The following is a 17410-nucleotide window of genomic DNA, read 5'->3' on the forward strand; positions in this document are numbered from 1 at the left end:
TTTTTACGACGGGCAGTTTTAACTCAGTTCAGCGATATTACCAACATTCTGAATTTTCGCGATGTTTTATGATATAATTAACTACTAGGATAAAGATAAAAGGTGGCCTTGTGACTGAAATGATGTTGTTTTGAGAAAAAAAGACTAATCGCGGCGTAGATGCATTCACGGGCTCTCACAGACAAAATTACCTTTACCCATTTAACGCATTTTACGGGGGGTATTCTCCGCCGTGATTGTGTCCTTCGCCCGTACCTTGAAGCTCCACATTTGAAGCTTTTTTAAAAAATTCCTAGCCCTTAAAGAATGGACAAATCGATTAAGGAGTGACGTTATGCAGACTGTGAAAGGTACACGACTAATCCAGTTCTAGACTCACTTCGGAACAAAAACTTATACACAAACTGAAAAACTATTTCTCCGCGCGACTTTGCGCTCAGTCAAAAGGGTAACCCCTCAAAGTTTGCTCATCAGAACTCTAGATGCTTTAAAACTTTTTCAGTAGTGTACGTATGGTCAAGGGGATAACGTCAATATGGTAATTTGGAAAAAGATACTCTTAAATATTGTTCAGGATACCCTAACTATGGTCATTTGAAATGGTCAAGGATAAATTTGAATTGGCAATTTCAAAAAGGCTACTCTTAAATACGGTCAGGATACCCTTCAATTAGGTCATTTGAGAAGGGATATCTCTTAAATTATGGGTTAAGGATCCCTTAAATATGGTTAAAGGATACCGTTGAATTGGTCCATTGTAACAAAGGAATCTACCTTAAACATAGGTCAAGATACCCTCAAAATATGTCATTTAAAAAAAGCGATACTTTAAATATGGTGCAAGGAATACCCTCAATGTGGTCATCAGACAAAAGGATTATCCTTAAATATGCGTCAATGATACCCTTAAAACATGGTCAAGGATACCCTTCAATGTGGTCATTAGAAAAAAAAGGATAACCTTGAATATGGTCATTAATTGAAAAAAAATCGTACTATTAAATGTCTTTAGAGAAAATATACTATTTTTTATTAAATTTAGGTAATTGCACAATGTCATTATTAAATGCAGAATTGTACAGCAATACCCTATACATTACCTATACCCTTTTATAATATAGTAAAAAAAATTCGGGCGGGAACAAGAGGGGGAGCCTATATCTTTCCCTCAAGAATCCGCCCCAACCCCCCCCCACCTCCCACCACGTGAACATCACTACACATGGATCTGATCCCAAAACCCTTTCCACCGACTGAACTTTAATGATCCCCATCCCCGCCTTTCACATAACTATAATACCACTCTCATTAATAAGCATATTAAATTAAGTCTGTAATTTGCCAAAGTTGAAAGGAGTTTACAGCCTACTATTTTTGTAAGTTATTTATTTTTAGCATTTATTATAGCTTATGGCACTCAGTGAATACCATCTAGAAGTGAGGGAAAATTCATTTATGACAGTAAGCTTTGTTCTTAGCAGATGATAAAGAGGGAGTGCCCAAATGGGCTGAGCCATAATATTTCTTTCATGAATAGCTTACTGTCGCTTCGATAAGTTCTATAAAACCCCAAACGAAAACGATAATTTGATCTACAACTGGAGTACATCTTTGCTTTAAAGGTAAAATTCCTATCGGGATTTTGTACTGTATTCATGAGTATGGAGATGACTTTTTTTAGCGTTCTACACTCGAATTAAGCTCAATTGTTAAACGCCTACAAATGGGCGTGAGTTTTATTTAAATTCGAACCAAACTAGATTAGAAATCCATTCTCATCAGCCCTCGGTTTCGTCTACGATGGCTTAGTGATACGACCAACTGGAACGATAAAGATAAAAGGCTTGCCTTGTGATTGAATGATGTGTTTTGATGGAAAGACTATATCCCGGGCGTGGAGGTCATTTTACAGCCCCCTCACAGCCCAAAGTACATACATTTACAGTTTTTTGGGGGGGTCCTTCTCCGCCCGGGATATAGTATTCTTCCGTATGTATTTTGGCTTGACTTTGAAACCCATTTCGAAGTCATTTTTTCAATTCCTAATTCCGAAATTTTTTCATAAGAAAAAATCACAAAGAGAAGATTCTGTAGGTTCAGCTACTCCGCACTCCTTCACACGCTTCAGAGGGACGCAAATGTGGATGTAATATCTAAAAGAAAACAAGCTTACTTTGGTGTGTTCTTTTGAATGTTGTGATCTTTTTCAAACTCCAGCTACTCGGCACTCCTTCACACGCTTCAGAGGGACGACTTCTGTCGTTTCAATATCGAAGAGAAAATAAGCTTACTTTGGTAGATTCTGTATGGGTTTAAAAAACTTAATGGACAGACTTGTCCAGTCCTGGAGTCCTTTTCTATCACATACGACAAGCTGAAAAATCATTTTTTCCTCGCCCGCAATCAGCATGGAACATTCCGCTACTGTGCCGTGCCTCGTTCCCAAAGTTCCCTGTCGACAATATCATGTAGCCAAAGGTCCAAAGTGGTAAAAAAATTTTCATCTTATGTACAGCATAAAAATTAAAGGGGTTCTTCGAAGAGTGCGTGCTTATTCAGCGAAAGGCTCCTTTTAGGAAATGTAGGTAAACACAACAGGAATTTTGACAATTTCTTTCGCGAGTTGATTTCATTTTGAAAACCAAACTTTCTTGACCGTATTCACTAGGTGAATAATGTTCAACAAGAAATTTCCAGCTAAAATACAGCAATCTAATACTTTTTACAAACCCTTGGAGGGTAAGCCTGTGTACAACAATATGGCTGTGGATGGTGTATAATCTACATCCAAATCTGCCTTCATCCTCTTCCATCCTGCATTTTAGCAGAAAACTATCTACATGCGCAAGAAGCCAGAGATCCAAAGTCGTTGAAACTTTTTATTTGGAGCTTGCAGCTTATATACAGTCTGAGAAAGTAAAGATGTTTTCCAACGAGTGCGCGCTTATTCATCGAAGTTCTATTATAAGAGAATGTATGTAAACACAACATGGACTTTGCTAATTTCTTTCGCGATTTAGTTTCAACTGCGAAAACAAATTTTCTTGACCGTATCCAGTAGGGGAATAGTGTTCAACCAGCATTTTCTAGCTGCAATATATCTATCTATTTTTTTTCACTCACCCCTAGAAGGTAGGCCTGTGTTCAACAACATGGCTGTGGATGGTCTACATACCAAATTCAAATCTGCCGTCATCCTCTTTCATCCTGCACGTTAGCAGAAAAATATCTACATGCAAAAGAAGCCAGAGGTCCAAAGTCGTTGAAGCCTTTGATTTGGAGCTTGCAGCTTATGTACAGCCGTGGAAATTTAAGATGTTCTCCGACGAGTGCGCGCTTATTCAGCGAAAGGCTTTTTATAACGACTACTAGCCGAGTAAATAAAATTTCCTTGACAATTATACTCTCCCTAGCGTCTTTCAATCACCTGGACTGTGAATATCCCATTAGGCTATGTCTAGATGGGATACTCGCAGTCCAGGTGATTAAGTTATTCATATTTAAACTCATAGATATTTATTATAGATTCATCTATGCTATCATAGGGTCAACTACTAGCCAAGTGAATAAAATTCCCCTGGCAATTAAGGTCTCCCTAGTCTCTCTCAATCACCTGGACTGCCAGTACTCCTTCTAGCCATTACGTTACGATATGCCTATATGGCATACTCGCAGGCCAGGTGATTGAGTTTGCCATATTTAAACGCATAAATATTTGTTATAGCTACATCTATGTTAACGTAGGGTAGGACTACTAGCCGAGTGAATAAAATTCCCAGGAGAATTATACTCTCCCTAGCCTCTCTCAATCACCTGGACTGCGAGTATCCCTTCTAGCCATTACGTTACGAGATGGCCAGATGGCATACTCGCAGTCCAGGTTATTGAATTTGCCATATTTAATCTCATAATTTTTTATGATAGCTAAATCTATGTTATCGTAAGGTACGACTACTAGCCGAGTTAATAAAATTCCACTGGAAATTAAGCTCTCCCTAGCCTCTCTCAATCACCTGGACTGCGAGTATCCAACTTTAATTTTCTCAGCCATAAATTCGTTTTTACAATAATTTGGCCATAACTTCTTCTCTTGCAGTCTTTTGTTGCTTATGTATGTTTTGTGTTTAAGCTTTTTTTGAAAAAAACGCTAGTGTTCTTTACCATGAGTTGAACCGTATTCAATGTTTTAACTTTTGAAAATTTGTTTTTACACTTAATAAAAATAACTTTTTCTTTCGACTGCATAGACTTTCGATATTATATCTAATTTTTTTAAATTAATAAGTCCTTGTAGAGAACTCAAACAAAAAAAAAATTCAAATGACCGAATACAAAGAGTTTTTGCCAGTGAATTGTCTCAATTACTGTTCAAGAGTAATGGAAAAAACCTTATCCCTCTAGTTTAAGAAAGAATTCTTTTCGTATTCAAGCAGTGAGCGCCAAAAACTATTAGATAATAGTTATTTGCAGACTATATGATTGCATGAATGACGGCTACTAGTCAATCATTCTACAATAATACGTGGGTATTTTCGACAAAAAGGCAACGAAGCGCATTGATTTTTCATATTTTGTAGTTTTAGTGCTCTTAAAAAATCTCATAAAGTCGATCAAAAATGCCTTCAAAAATCTATTTTTTCTTGTGTTAGAAAAATTAACTTTTTCTAAAATGTTGATATAACCTAGATTTTTAGGAGTTTTTTAAATGAGCTATTAAAAAATAGAGAGTTCCGTGCATAATATGAGGGTTTTGCCCTGTTAAAGCTCAAAACGCGTATGGTTCTTCAATGAAATCTTGTAGATTTTTCAGCGGTTTTTGAGCGCGCGCACTTCGTGGGCTCCAATCGAACGTTCAAAAGTAGGCAGCCACCTTAACAGAACATTTTGAAGCAATATTTCTTCATTTTATTTTGATAGAGAATATGTTGGACAAATGTTTGAATGCTTATTGTATAGAGTGGAACATAGGAGTCAGGGTGTGGTAATAGGACGGGTCGTGATGTAAATAATTGGAGGTTTTCAACCATTCCCAACAGGATCAAAAGACAAAGACACGGATGGTGGCCATGCTGGTGGACAGGTATGACGTAATGATGTACCAGATAACGTAAGGTGAAATCGATGTATACGAGTACTGTGCTTATTTATTAATGAATTTTACAATAATAATAATAATAATAATAATAATAATAAAAATAATAATAATAATAACAACAACAACAACAATAATGATAATAATAATAATAATAATAACAACAACAATAATGATAATAATAATAATAATAATAATAACAACAACAATAGTAATAATAATAATAATAATAATAATAATAACAACAACAATAATAATAATAATAATAATAATAACAACAATAATGATAATAATAATAACAATAACATCAACAACAACAATAATAATAATAATAACAACAACAATAATGATAATAATAATAATAATAACAACAACAACAATAATAATAATAATAACAACAATAATGATAATAATAATAATAATAATGATAACAACAACAATAATAATAATAATAATAACAACAAAAATAATGATTATAATAATAATGATAATAATAACAACAATAATAATAATAATAATAACAACAAAAATAATGATAATAATAATAACAACAGCAATAATGATAATAATAATAATAATAATAACAACAACAATAATAATAATAATAATAATAATAACAACAACAATAATAATAATAATGATAACAACAGCAATAATGATAATAATAATAATGATAATAATAACAACAACAAAAATAATAATAATAATAATAATAATAAAGTCACATGTACTATTTCAAGTCAACGTTTCCCCCTCCCCCCCCACCCCCTTCACGAAGGAGGTTTTATATCTGATATTGCTGGTTTTCAATCATTTTCAAAAGAATGTAATAAAAGGCGGTCATGTTGGAGGATATAATAAAAGAGACCAATGACGAATCTTTTGTTAAATTCATCCAACATGGCGGCCGTGAAAACCATCAATGCATTCGTCCTCATTTGCATAAATTTTAACCTGGATTTTCTCTATTCAACTTGGTTCATTTTGTAAATCGACTTAACCACCGGATAAGGATTTATCCATCGGAAAGCGCTATCCACCTTTCGTACAACTGAGTCCAGAAGGCTAATAAATTTATAACAGTTATTCTATGTCATTTTTTAAAGTGGCAAATATTTACTATGATCATGGAAGAAGTGAAATAGTTCTGAAATTTGTTGAATTCTCGATGTCAAGCTAGAATTAAACCTCAAAGAAACAAAATCTGTTCAAGCTGAATAAAACGTATCATTGAAGGAGGTGTGGGATATATTTTGATTCGGAAAATTTTGCATACGCGGTTTTTCGGATAACGTATTTTTCGCGATTTTGTGGTTTCGTCTAGAAGCAAGGATTTTTAACATTTTCAATTTTTTTTTCGATTTTCAAATTCCCGGTTTGTGGCGTATCTTTGTTTCTGTGTGGGATTTGTGATTTTCGGCACATTTTCCGGCGATTTTTTAACAAAAATGGATTGTAACCGATTTTAAGTTACGGGGCAAAATGTTTTTAGTAAGCATCAGTTTCTGGTCACCCATCCACGTACGAACTTCTTCAACCGGACTTGACTCAGTGCCATGAAATGAAAGCCCAAGTTTTTTCCACTGGACCACGGTTCTAGACAAATCAGCATAACAATAGCCTTGAAAACAATGCACCGAATAGACTAGACTTTTTAACATTGTACTATCAACCGATTCCGTGCGTGGCAGAGATGCAAGGGACTAGCCGATATGGTCTGGGGGCCGGCTAGTCTCTCCCCTGATGCTTCGGCTAGAACATTTTCTTGCGTAATTCGTGCACCCAAGGGCAGAAGGATTTAATCGCCGTCAGGTCCGAAGTCCATACGACGCCTCAGCTCTGCGGATGTCTCGGGAGTATGGCAAATTAGAAACGATTTTTTTTTAAATCGATGGTTCTTTCTTCCTTCCTTCCTTTCTTTCTTTCATTCATTCATTCATTCTTTCTTTCTTTCTTTCTTTCTTTCTTTCTTTCTTTCTTTCTTTCTTTCTTTCTTTTTCTTTCTCTTCTCTTCTTTCTTTCTTTTTTCTTTCTTTCTTTCTTCTTTCTTTCTTCTCTTCTTTCTTTCTTTCTTTCCTTCTTTCTTTCTTTCTTTCTTTCTTTCTTTCAGTCCAGGTGTAAAATATGACATGGTACTAGTGTGGTACATTTGTAGTCCCGGTGTATAATATGACATGGCATTAGTGTGGTATACTTGAAGTCCAGGCGTATATACAATCACATGGCATTAGTGTGGTATACTTGTAGTCCAGGTGTATAATTTCACTTGGTATTAGTGTGGTATACCTGCAGTCCAGGTGTAAAATAAGACGTTGTATTCGTGTGATATACTTGCAGTCAAGCTGTATAATATCACATGGTATTAGTGTGTTATACTTGCAGTCCAGGTGTATAGTATCACATGGTATTAGTTTGGTATACTTGCAGTCCAGGTGTATAATATGACATGGTATTAGTTTGTTATACTTGCAGTCCAGGTGTATAATATGAAATTGTATTAGTGTGGTATACTTGTAGTCCAGGCGCATAATATCACATGTTAGTAGTGTGGTATACTTCGAGTCAGGGCGTATATACTATCACATGGTATTAGTGTGGTATACTTGTAGTCCAGGTTTATAATATGACACGGTATTAGTGTGGTATACTTGCAGTCCAAGCGTTTAATATCACATGGTATTAGTGTGCTATACTTATAGTCCAGGTTTATAATATGACAAGGTATTAGTGTGGTATACTTGCAGTCCAAGCGTTTAATATCACATGGTATTAGTGTGGTATACTTGTAGTCCAGGTGTATAATATGACATGGTATTAGTGTGGTATACTTGCAGTCCAGGTGATTAAAATGACATGGTATTAGTGTGGTATACTTGCAGTCCAGTTGTATGACATGACTATTATTAGTGTGGTATGCTTGCAGTCCAGGTGTATAGTACGACATGGTATTAGTTTGTTATACTTGCAGTCCAGGTGTATGATATCACATGGTATTAGTGTGGTATACTTGCAGTCCAGTCGCATAATATCACATGGTAGTAGTGTGGTATACTTCCAGTCCAGGCGTATATACTATCACATGGTATTAGTGTTGTATACTTGTAGTCCAGGTTTATAATATCACACGGTATTAGTGTGGTATACTTGCAGTCCACGCGTTTAATATCACATGCTATTAGTGTTGTATACTTGTAGTCCAGGTGTATAATATGACATGGTATTAGTGTGGTATACTTGTAGTCCAGGTGATTAAAATGACATGGTATAAGTGTGGTATACTTGTAGTCCAGGTGTATAATATGACATGGTACTAGTTTGGTATACTTGCAGTCCACGCGTATAATATCACATGGTATTAGTGTGGTATACTTGTAGTCCAGGTTTTGTAATATGACACGGTATTAGTGTGATATACTTGCAGTCCAGGCGTTTAACATCACATGGTATTAGTGTGGTATACTTGTAGTCCAGGTGTATAATATGACATGGTATTAGTGTGTTATACTTGTAGTCCAAGTGATTAATATGACCTGGTATTAGTGTGGTATACTTGCAATCGAGCCGGTATATACTATCACATGGTATTAGTTGGTATACTTGTATTCCAGGGTGTATAATATCACATGGTATTTAGTGTGATATACTTTGCATCCAGGTGTATAATAAGACATGGTATTAGTGTGGTATACTTGCAGTCCAGGTGTATAATACACATGGTATTAGTTGCGTGTATACTTTGCAGTCCAGGTGTATAATATGACTGGTAGTTATTGTGTGGTTATAATTGCAGTCCAGGTGTATATTAGTAGACACGGTATTAGTGTGGTATAATTGCAGGTACCGGTTGTATATATGACTGGTATTAGCGTGGTATAATTGCATCCAGGGTATAAATAAAATGTGTATTAGTGTGGTATACTTGATAGCAAGCCAGAGGTATAATACTATCACATGGTATTAGTGTGGTATACTTGCAGTCCAGGTCTTATTGTGTATACTTGTAGTCACAGGTATATAGAGGACATGTAGCCAGGTGTATAAGATGACAGGTGGCTACTAGTTTGATACTACTTGCAGTCCACGCCTGTATAATATCACATGGTATTAGTGTGGTATACTTGGTAGTCCAGGTTTGTATCTGACACAGGTATTAGTGTGATATACTTGCAGTCCAGGCGTTTAACATCACATGGTATTAGTGTGGTATACTTGTAGTGCAGGTGTATAAATATGACATGGTATTAGTGTGTTTATTACATTTGTAGTCCAGGTGATTAATATGACATGGTATTAGATGTGGTATACTTTGCAATCGGGCGTATATACTATCACATGGTATTAGTGTGGTATACTTGTAGTCCAGTTGTATAATATGACGTGTGGTATCTAGATGTGTTATACTTGCATTCCAGGTGTATAGTATGACACTGGTATTAGTTGTGGGTATACTTGCAGTCCAGGTGATAATATGACATGGCTATTAGCAGTTGTATACTTGCCGTCCATGTGTATAAATATGAAATGGTATTAGTGTGGTATAATTTAGTCCATGGGGGCCGTATATAATATCAACATGGTATTAGTGTGGTAACACTTGCAGTCTCAGGTGATTAATGACATGGTATTAGTGTGGTACTAATTGCTAGTCCAGGCTGTATACTATGCACATGGTATTAGTGTGGTATACTTGTAGTCCAGTATAATATGAATGGTATTAGTGTGGTATACTTGCAGTCCAGGTGTAATATGACATGGTATTAGGTGTGGTATACTTGCAGTCCAGGTGTATAATATGACATGGTATTAGTGTGGTATACCTTGCAGTCCATATAATATATGGTATTAGTGTGGTATACCGTGTAGTCCCATACATGGTATTAGTGTGGTATACTTGTAGTCCATATACTTTCCACATGGTATTAGTGTGGTATACTTGCAGTCCATGGTATTAGTGTGGTACTTAGTCCAGGTGTATAATATGACATGGTATTAGTGTGGTATACTTGTAGTCCAGGTGTAATATGACATGGTATTAGTGTGGTATACTGTAGTCCAGTGTATAATATGACATGGTATTAGTGGGTATACTTGCAGTCCAGGTGTAATATGACATGGTATTATGGTATACTTAGTCCAGGTTATAATATGACATGGTATTAGTGTGGTATACTTGCAGTCCAGGTGTATAATATGACATGGTATTAGTGTGGTATACTTGCAGTCCAGGTGTATATATGACATGGTATTAGTGTGGTATACTTGCAGTCCAGGTGTATAATATGACATGGTATTAGTGTGGTATACTTGCAGTCCAGGTGTATATACGTTTATTAGTGTGGTATACTTGCAGTCCAGGTGTATAATATGACATGGTATTAGTGTGGTATACTTGCAGTCCATGATATGACATGGTATTAGTGTTGGTATACTTGCAGTCCAGGTATATGACATGGTATTAGTGTGGTATACTTGCAGTCCAGGTAAAATAACATGGTATTAGTGTGGTATACTTGCAGTCCAGGTGTTATAATATGACATGGTATTGTGTATACTTGTAGTCCAGTGGGTGGTATACTTGCAGGACATGGTATTAGTGTGGTATACTTGTCCAGTGTATAATATGACATGGTATTAGTGTGGTATACTTGCAGTCCAGGCGTATAATATCACATGGTATTAGTGTGGTATACTTGTAGTCCAGGTGTATAATATGACACTGGTATTAGTGTGGTAACTTGTAGTCCAGGTGTAATATGACATTGGTATTAGTGTGGTATACTTGCAGTCCAGGTGTATAATATGACATGGTATTAGTGTGGTATACTTGCAGTGTCCAGGTGTATAATATGACATTGGTATTAGTGTGGTATACTTTGCAGTCCAGGTGTGGATTAATACTTGCCAGGTCCAGGGGACATGGTATTAGTGTGGTATACTTGTAGTCCAGGTGTATGCATGGGAGTGACAGTATTAGTGTGGTATTACTTGCAGTGCCACGGTATATAATATGACATGGTATTAGTGTGGTATAACTTTGCAGTCCAGGTATATATGACATGGTATTAGTGTGGTATACTTGCACTCCAGGTGTATAATAAGACATGGTATTAGTGTGGGATACTCGTAGTCTAGGGGTATGATATGACTTGTATTAGTGTGGTATGCTTGCATTCCAGGTGTATAATTTCACATGGCATTAGTGTGGTATACCTGCAGTCCAGGCGTATAATATCACATGGTACTAGTGAGGTATACTTGTAGTCTAGGTGTATATATTCACTTGGTATTAGTGTGGTACACTTTCAGTCCAGGTGATTAAAATGACATGGTATTAGGGTCGTATACTTGTAGTCAAGGTTTATAATGTGACATGGTACTAGTTTGATATACTTGCAGTCCAGGTGTATAATATCACATGGTATTAGTGTGGTATACTTGTAGTCCAGGTTTATAATATGACACGGTATTAGTGTGATATACTTGCAGTCCAGGCGTTTAACATCAAATGGTATTAGTGTGGTATACTTGTAGTCCAGGTGTATAATATGACTTGGTATTAGTGTGTTATACTTGTAGTCCAGGTGATTAATATGACATGGTATTAGTGTGGTATACTTGCAATCGACGCGTATATACTATCACATGGTATTAGTGTGGTATACTTGTAGTCCAGGTGTATAATATGACGTGGTATTAGAGTGTTATACTTGCATTCCAGGTGTATAGTATGACATGGTATTAGTGTGGTATACTTGCAGTCCAGGTGTATAATATGACATGGTATTAGCGTGGTATACTTGCAGTCCAGGTGTATAATATGAAATGGTATTAGTGTGGTATAATTTTAGTCCAGGCGTATATACTATCACATGGTATTAGTGTGGTACACTTGCAGTCCAGGCGTTTACCATCACATGGTATTAGTGTGGTATACTTGTAGTCCAGGTGTATAATATGACATGGTATTAGTGTGGTATACTTGTAGTCGAGGTGATTAAAATGACATGGTATTAGTGTGGTATACTTGCAGTCCAGGCGCATAATATCACATGGTATTAGTGTGGTATACTTGTAGTCCAAGTGTATAATATGACATGTTACTATTTTGGTATACTTGCAGTGCACGCGTATAATATCACATGGTATTAGTGTGGTATACCTGTAGTCCAGGTTTATAATATGACACGGTATAAGTGTGGTATACTTGCAGTCCAGGCGTTTAATATCACATGGTATTAGTGTGGTATACTTGCCGTCCAGGCGTGTAGTATTACATGGTATTAGTGTGGTATACGTGTAGTCCAGGTGTATAATATCACATGGTATTAGCGTGGTATACTTGCATCCAGGTGTATAATATGACATGGTATTAGTGTGGTATACTTGCAGTCCAGGTGTATAATAAGACGTGGCATTAGTGTGGTATACTTGTAGTCCAGTTGTATAATATTACATGGTATTAGAGTGGTATTCCTGCAGTCCAGGCGCATAAGACCACATGGTATTAGTGTGGTATACTAGTAGTCCAGGTATATAATATCATATGCTAATAGTATGGTATACTTGTAGTCCAGGTGATTAAAATGACATGGTAGTATAGTGGTATACTTCCAGTCAAGGCGTATATACTATCACTTGGTATTAGTTTGGTATACTTGTAGTCCAGGTGTATAATATGACCTAGTATTAGTGTGGTATACTTGCAGTCCAGGTGTATAGTATGACATTGTATTAGTGTGGAATACTTGCAGTCCAGGTGTTTAATATGACATGGTATTACTGTGGTTTACTTGCAGTCCAGGTGTATAATATGACATGGTATTAGCGTGGTATACTTGCAGTCCAGGCGCATAATATCACATGGTATTAGTGTGGTATACTTGCAGTCCAGCTGTATGATATGACTTGTATTAGTGTGGTATACTTGCATTCCAGGTGTATAATTTTACATGCTATTAGTGTGGTATACTTGCAGTCGAGGTGTATAATATGACAAGGTTTTAGTGTGGTATACTTGCAGTCCAGGTGTATGATATGAATAGTATTAGTGTGGTATACTTGCAGTCCAGCTTTATAAATTAACATGGTATTAGTGTGGTATACTTGCAGTCCAGGTGTATAACATGAGATGCCATTAATGTGGTACACTTGTAGACCAGGTGTATAATATGACATGGTATTAGTGCAGTACACTTGCAGTCCAGGTGTATAATATAAGATGGTATTAGTGTGGTATACTTGCAGTCCAGGTGTATAATATCACATGGTATTAGTGCGGTATACTTGCAGTCCATGTGGATAATGTAAGATGGTATTAGTGTGGTATACTTGCAGTCCAGGTATATGATATGACTTGTATTAGTGTGGTATACTTGCAGTCCAGGTGTATAAAATCACATGGTATTAGTGTGGTATACCTGCAGTCCAGACGTATAATATCATATGGTATTAGTGTGGTATACTTGTAGTCCAGGTGTATAATGTAACATGGTATTAGTGTGGTATACTTGCAGTCAAGGTGTAAAATATCACATGCTATTAGTGTGGTATACTTGTAGTCCAGGTTTATAATATGACATGGTATTAGTGTGATAAAACTTGCAGTCCAGGCGTTTAACATCATATGGCATTAGTGTGGTATACTTGTAGTCCAGGTGTATAATATGACATGGTATTAAAGTGTTATACTTGTAGTCCAGGTGATTAAAATGACATGGTATAGTGTGGTATACTTGCAATCGAGGCGTATATACTATCACATGGTATTAGTGTGGTATACTTGTAGTCCAGGTGTATAATATGACGTGGTATTAGTGTGTTATACTTGCACTCCCGGTGTATAATAAGACATGGTATTAGTGTGCGATACTCGTAGTCTAGGGGTATGATATGACTTGTATTAGTGTGGTATGGTTGCATTCCAGGTGTATAATTTCACATGGCATTAGTGTGGTATACCTGCAGTCCAGGCGTATAATATCACATGGTACTAGTGAGGTATACTTGTAGTCCAAGTGTATAATTTCACTTGGTATTAGTGTGGTATACTTTCAGTCCAGGTGTATAATATGACAAGGTATTAGTGTGGTATACTTGCAGTCCAGGTGTATTATATGACTAGTATTAGTGTGGTATACTTGCAGTCCATGTGTATGATATGACTAGTATTAGTGTGGTATACTTCTAGTCCAGGTGTATAATTGAACATGGTATTAGTGTGGTATACTTGCAGTCCAGGTGTACAATATGACTTGGTATTAGTGCGTTATACTTGCAGTCCATGTGTATAATATGACATGGTATTAGTGTGGTATACTTGCAGTCCAGGTGTATGATATGACTAGTATTAGTGTGGTACACTTGCAGTCCAGGTGTATAATTTAACATGGTATTAGTATGGTATACTAGGAGTCCAGGTGTATAATATCACATGCTATTAGTGTGGTATACTTGCAGTCCAGGTGTATGATATGACTTGTAGTAGTGTGGTATAGTTGCATTCCAGGTGTATAATTTTACATGCTATTAGTGTGGTATACTTGCAGTCGAGGTGTATAATATGACATGGTAATAGCGTGGTATACTTGCAGTCCAGGTGTATCATTTAACATGGTATTAGTGTGGTATATTTGTAGTCCAGGTATATAACATGAGATGACATTAATGTGGTATAGTTGTAGTCCAGGTGTATAATATGACATGGTATTAGTGCGGGATACTTGGGGTCCAGGTGTAAAATATAAGATGGTATTAGTGTGGTATACTTGCAGTCCAGGTGTATAATATCACATGGTATTAGTGTGGTATTCTTGTTTTCCAGTTGTATAATATGACATGGTATTAGTGCGGTATACTTGCAGTCCAGGTGTATAATATCACATGGTATTAGTGTGGTATACTTGTAGTGCAGGTGTACAATATGACTTGGTACTAGTGCGATATACTTGCATTCCAGGTGTATAATATGACATGGTATTAGTGTGGTATACTTTCAGTCCATGTGTATAATATGATAAGGTTTTAGTGTGGTATACTTGCAGTCCAGGTGTATGATATGAATAGTATTAGTGTGTTATACTTGCAGTCCAGCTTTATAATTTAACATGGTATTAGTGTGGTATACTTGCAGTCCAGGTGTATAACATGAGATGCCATTAATGTGGTATACTTGTAGACCAGGTGTATAATATGACATGGTATTAGTGCGGTACACTTGCAGTCCAGGTGTATAATATAAGATGGTATTAGTGTGGTATACTTGCAGTCCAGGTGTATAATATCACATGGTATTAGTGCGGTATACTTGCAGTCCATGTGGATAATGTAAGATGGTATTAGTGTGGTATACTTGCAGTCCAGGTGTACGATATGACTTGTATTAGTGTGGTATACTTGCAGTCCAGGTGTATAAAATCACATGGTATTAGTGTGGTATACTTGCAGTCCAGGTGTACAATATGACTTGGTATTAGTGCGTTATACTTGCAGTCCATGTGTATAATATGACAAGGCATTAGTGTGGTATACTTGCAGTCCAGGTGTATGATATGACTAGTATTAGTGTGGTACACTTGCAGTCCAGGTGTATAATTTAACATGGTATTAGTGTGGTATACTAGCAGTCCAGGTGTATAATATCACATGCTATTAGTGTGGTATACTTGCAGTCCAGGTGTATGATATGACTTGTAGTAGTGTTGTATACTTGCATTCCAGGTGTATAATTTTACATGCTATTAGTGTGGCATGCTTGCAGTCGAGGTGTATAATATGACATGGTATTAGCGTGGTATACTTGCAGTCCAGGTGTATCATTTAACATGGTATTAGTGTGGTATATTTGCAGTCCAGGTATATAACATGAGATGACATTAATGTGGTATAGTTGTGGTCCAGGTTTATAATATGACATGGTATTAGTGCGGGATACTTGGAGTCCAGGTGTAAAATATAAGATGGTATTAGTGTGGTATACTTGCAGTCCAGGTGTATAATATCACATGGTATTAGTGTGGTATTCTTGTTGTCCAGTTGTATAATATGATATGGTATTAGTGCGGTATACTTGCAGTCCAGGTGTATAATATCACATGGTATTAGTGTGGTATACTTGTAGTGCAGGTGTACAATATGACTTCTTACTAGTGCGGTATACTTGCATTCCAGGTGTATAATATGACATGGTATTAGTGTGGTATACTTTCAGTCCAGGTGTATAATATGACAAGGTTTTAGTGTGGTATACTTGCAGTCCAGGTGTATCATATAAATAGTATTAGTGTGTTATACTTGCAGTCCAGCTTTATAATTTAACATGGTATTAGTGTGGTATACTTGCAGTCCAGGTGTATAACATGAGATGCCATTAATGTGGTATACTTGTAGACCAGGTGTATAATATGACATGGTATTAGTGCGGTACACTTGCAGTCCAGGTGTATAATATAAGATGGTATTAGTGTGGTATACTTTCAGTCCAGGTGTATAATATCACATGGTATTATTGCGGTATACTTGCAGTCCATGTGGATAATGTAAGATGGTGTTAGTGTGGTATACTTGCAGTCCAGGTGTATGATATGACTTGTATTAGTGTGGTATACTTGCAGTCCAGGTGTATAAAATCACATGGTATTAGAGTGGTATACCTGCAGTCCAGGCGTATAATATCACATGGTATTAGTGTGGTATACTTGTAGTCCAGCTGTATAATGTAACATGGTATTAGTGTGGTATACTTGTAGTCCAGGTGTATAATATCACATGCTATTAGTGTGGTATACTTGTAGTCCAGGTTTATAATATGACACGGTATTAGTGTGATAAAACTTGCAGTCCAGGCGTTTAACATCACATGGTATTGGTGTGGTATACTTGTAGTCCAGGTGTATAATATGACATGGTATTAGTGTGTTATACTTGTAGTCCAGGTGATTAAAATGACATGGTATTAGTGTGGTATACTTGCAATCGAGGCGTATATACTATCACATGGTATTAGTGTGGTATACTTGTAGTCCAGGTGTATAATACGACATGGTATTAGTGTGTTATACTTGCAGTCCAGGTGTATAGTATGACATTGTATTAGGGTGGAATGCTTGCAGTCCAGGCGTATAATATGACATATTATTAGCGTGGTATACTTGCAGTCCAGGCGTATATACTTTCACATTTTATTAGTTTGGTATAGTTGTAGTCCAGGTGTATAACATGACATGGTATTATTGTGGTATACTTGCATTCCAGGTGTATAATATGACATGGTATCAGTTTGGTATACTTGCAGTCCAGGTGTATAATAAGACATGGTATTAG

The 17410-nt window shown here is 36.4% G+C and overlaps 1 long non-coding RNA gene across 2 annotated transcripts in view; it reads left to right on the forward strand.

The window, feature by feature from the left end:
- The first annotated feature begins 5031 nt into the window (after window positions 1-5031).
- The window catches only part of LOC148911709 (uncharacterized), a 48990-nt gene continuing 36611 nt past the window's right edge, over window positions 5032-17410 (forward strand). For both annotated transcript variants that reach the window (XR_016119610.1, XR_016119609.1), the window contains exon 1: window positions 5032-5080. This is a non-coding gene — a long non-coding RNA (uncharacterized LOC148911709). The remainder of the gene's footprint in view (window positions 5081-17410) is intronic.

Source organism: Actinia tenebrosa, unplaced genomic scaffold (genome assembly GCF_029948245.1).
Source record: "Actinia tenebrosa isolate PJP-AT-01 unplaced genomic scaffold, QUT_ActTen_1.0 PGA_scaffold13__45_contigs__length_12533684, whole genome shotgun sequence".
In the NCBI taxonomy this organism is placed as follows: domain Eukaryota; kingdom Metazoa; phylum Cnidaria; class Anthozoa; order Actiniaria; family Actiniidae; genus Actinia; species Actinia tenebrosa.